Genomic DNA, 3,955 nt, shown 5'->3' on the forward strand with positions numbered 1-3,955 from the left:
GGAGAAGATTCCTCATTTGGTTAGTGTACCCAGGAGAGCCCTTTGGGAACCAGCTCTTGACTCTGAACTAGTGCTGAGCGCAAGTAAACAACATTGGTTTCAATATATAAGGTCATCCTTTCAAAAGCAAAGGATGGGAGTCATTCTTCAGGAGAGGGTGCTCCCTCCTGGGCAACGGTGATGGGAAAGACCAAAGGGATCGTGGCAAGTGAGCCAGGACTGAGAGCAATGGGCAAGAGCACGGAGAAGACAAACAGAATTACTCTACTGCGTGTCTGGCTGGGAGAATGACTGGCTTTGACAGGAATCAGGGTGAATGGGACCATCTTAATGAGAAACAGTCTTCCTGCCTGTCTCCAATTCCTTCCTCATTACCTCTGCCACGACCTGGAGGAGCAGAGCCCCGGCACCACGCACAGGGCACCGTGGGGCGAGCCCACACCCGGAGCTGCTGCAGCAGCTTTTGGGACCAGCGGAGACAACCAGGGCCCGGGCCCCGAGGCGCTGCAGCACCAGATGTGCACAGGGCCAGCAGGACCCGCCGCCGGCTGGGCCACAGCTGCCAGCTCCGCTGCCCCAGATGTGCTCCAGCTGTGGCTGCTACCCTTGCGAGTGCCCTCAGCTGCAAGGGCTTCAGCTGCCAGATGTGCCACAGCCACCCCAGCTGTGCCAGGGCCCCAAATGTGCCCCAGATCCAGCTGTTCCCCCATTCTGTGCCACCGCTCCCATCTGCGCCGCATCCCCCTGCGCCGCTGCCCCCCCGCATCCAGCTGTGCCAGCTGTGGCGCCGCGGCGCCCCCTGGCGGCGCCGGTGCCTCCCTCTCCTGCAGGATTTTCTCCGCTCATCCTGTCCATCCTTTCCTTAATTAAAGTCCCAATTACGGCTCTCATTAACCGCCCCCCCCCGCAGCCCGCACGCAGCTGTCGCTCCAGAAGGGACAAGTGGCTTCCTCGGAGCTTTCACTTCCACTTGTCACCATGAACACTTGGGATTGCAGAGAGTGTGAAAGAAAAGCCGTCAGGTTAAAGCCATTCCCCTTGTCCTGTCCCTACAGGCCCTTGTCCAAAGCCCCTCTCCAGGTTTCCTGGAGCCCCTTTAGGCACTGGAGCTGCTCTAAGGTCTCCCCTTCAGGAGCCTTCTCCTCTCCAGGCTGCCCCAGCCCAGCTCTCTCAGCCTGGCTCCAGAGCAGAGCTGCTCCAGCCCTCGCAGCAGCTCCATGGCCTCCTCTGGACTCGCTCCAGCAGCTCCACGTCCCTCTTGTCTTGGAGACCCCAGAGCTGAAAGACATAAATGGGGAACACTGGATCAGGCCTCGCAACAGTTCATGTCAAGCTGCTGCAAACCGTAAGCATTTTTTTAATTCATTTATCTCCCAACAGCTTCCTGACAGGCTGTTTCTGGAGGGGAAATGGGCAGAAAGAAGGAAAATGGTGCTGGGAGACTCCAGCTCTACAGCTGTGCCCATCAAGAGCCCTGGGGACAGGGGGCACAGGGCAGCGGGGCACACCATGCACACGTGCCATCATCCTCTGGCTGCACAGAAGCAGTCCAGGGACAGAAAGGGCTTTGCAGCAGGAGAAGGAAAGGGCTGGGAAGCACACAGTGAACGTGAGCAGCAGCAGGGTTTAACTCCATCCTCTAGGCAGGCAGACAGAGGTGCTGGGAGGCCCTCCAGGCGATGGGGGAGGCAGGCTGGATTAAATCCCTGTCTTTCACCTGGGCTGGAGTCCAGCCCCAAAATAGCAGTCCAAAAACAAGATCACATGAGAGGAAAAAAATAGCAAGGCGAAGGATTATCCATACTTCCTCGTCCTATGTGGGTGCCGAGCGGCGGGTGGCCCACGCTGCCAGCCGCGCTGCCGCTCCGGTCCCTGCAGCGCCCGCAGCCAATGACAGCTCCCAGCCAGGGTCCAGCTCAGCCCCGATGCCTGCGCCCATCTGAGGAACCCTGCCTGGCTCTGGAGCACCCGTGAGTGGTGCAGGAGCAGCAGCAGGAGCTCCTTGTACCCCAGGCACCGTGTCCTCCCGTTGCCCTCCAGTGCTGCTGCCTGCGCTGCTGCCACCACCAGCCCCTGCATCCCAACCTGGCAGGTGAGTGCCTCTTCCAGCATTCCCAGTGCCCCGGGCAGGGCATCCTGGCAGCCTCAAGGCGGCTTTGCGACCCCTTCCCAAAGGATCTGCCACGCACCATCCTGGTTCCTGAGCTCCGAGCCAAGTTTGGGTGTGCATCGCTGGGGGAACAAGTGGGGTTTCCTTTTCCTCTCTCTGGGCTCGCAGGCAGGGAGCTGGCAGGGAGGCAGGAGGGGGGAACTTTCCATTGCAGTGCTGTTCCCAGCTTGTCCTGGCTGAGTGGCACTTGCTGAGCTATTTCAGCAATCCCAAAAGGAACTCAACCAAAGCTTTGGGACCTGGGAATCTCCTGGGTCTCATTTTAAACTTACAGAAGGTTTTGCCTAAGTCGTCTCTGCTGCGTGATCGTGGGTTTGGGGGGAAGAGGAGCCGCTGGGGCAGCATGTGCAGGGGCTCAGCTGCCTGCACAGGCACTGCCTGCATATGGCTGGGTGCCAGCTTTCCAAACAACCCCAAGAAGTGTGTGTTATTTATGGGAACAGTAGCCGAGGAGGCCTGCGGATGTTTGTGGCAGGGAGGTGAGGAGGTTCCTCACCCCAGGCAGGAGCAGGGACCAGCCATCAACAGCCATCCCGAGGGCCTGGGAAGTAGCCCAGGCATCTGCTGTGAGTGGGTATTGCAGGCAGGGTGGGCAGGGGCAGGCAGGGCTGGCCCAAGGTGGGCATTTGCTCCGTGTCCCTGTGGCGCTGCCGGCTGCTGGCTCCATCCCCACTCGCTGTCTGCAGGATGGGGCAGACAGGGACACGGCACAGCAGTTGGCAGGACACCGGCAGCAGCACCCGGTGCCCCGCACGGCCTCAGAGCTGCCAAATGCCAACCACAACAGGAGCAGGAGACACAGGCGGGGGGGCTGGAGCAGTCACCCACAGCTCCAAAAGAAGGGGGATGTTCCCTCGCATGAGAAAATGGAGCAGCATTTCCCAATATCCCTCATATCCTAACAACCCCAATGCCCCTCATCCAGGAAAGCCCGAGCCAGCACCAGGGCAACTCTGTTTGGAGGCACAGAAATGTTTGGCTGTATCTTTCTTATTTTTTCCTTTCTATTTCCAACGTGTGGCTGAAATGGCAGGGGGAAATCTTGGGTGGGCTTGCTCAAACTAAACCAAAGTAGGAATAACAGTGTGCTGGGAAGGCCCAGAGCCCACCTGCGCTGCTGGATGCATTAGGAGCCATCCCCACCGGCTGCTGTTAACTGCAGTCAACTAGAACGTGTTTCAGCCAGAACGCTGGGCTCGGCATGCTTCCAGCCCAGCCTGCCCAAACACACAGGCTCCATGTGAGCGGGACTAAAAGCCCATTCTAAGCGGCCCTTAGATAACACAGCTTAAACACCACATCAAAGCACTGGTGGAGGATAGCCAAGCAGTGAAGTCATCCCTCTTGCTTCAGTAACACTGCAGCCAGCTCACACGCAGCAACCCGCAGCCTGCACCCCAAACCCACAGCCTGAACCCCAAACCCACAGCCTGAACCCCAAACCTGCTACTGGCACCTCAAACCCGCCGGTGCCCCGTGTCCAGCCATGGCACAGACACAGCCCCGCCGGGGCAGCGCTGTCCTCCGGGACACGGAGCTGCATTCTCGCAAGCTGACAGCGCTCTCCGGAGCACTTCGGCTTTTAAGGCCAGGCTCTGGCAGCCCGAGGCACGGTGCCGGTGTCTGTGCCCGGCGCAGCCCTGCGGCACCCCGGGCAGGGCACAGACCGCTGGCCCCATCCCAGGAGCTGAGGGGGGTTATTGCCCTCCCCGTGGTGGCACTGGGATAACCAGCGCCAGCACAAATCGCCCCGGACCGGAGGGCTGGGAACGTGGGAACGGCGAG

General features: G+C 59.9%; 1 long non-coding RNA gene across 1 annotated transcript in view; it reads right to left on the reverse strand.

The window, feature by feature from the left end:
* Positions 1-1,194: 1,194 nt before the first annotated feature.
* The window catches only part of LOC115615724, a 37,314-nt gene continuing 34,553 nt past the window's right edge, over positions 1,195-3,955 (reverse strand). Inside the window, exon 8 of the long non-coding RNA XR_003994130.1 lies at positions 1,195-1,278. This is a non-coding gene — a long non-coding RNA (uncharacterized LOC115615724). The remainder of the gene's footprint in view (positions 1,279-3,955) is intronic.

Source organism: Strigops habroptila, chromosome 12, assembly GCF_004027225.2.
Source record: "Strigops habroptila isolate Jane chromosome 12, bStrHab1.2.pri, whole genome shotgun sequence".
Lineage (NCBI taxonomy): Eukaryota > Metazoa > Chordata > Aves > Psittaciformes > Psittacidae > Strigops > Strigops habroptila.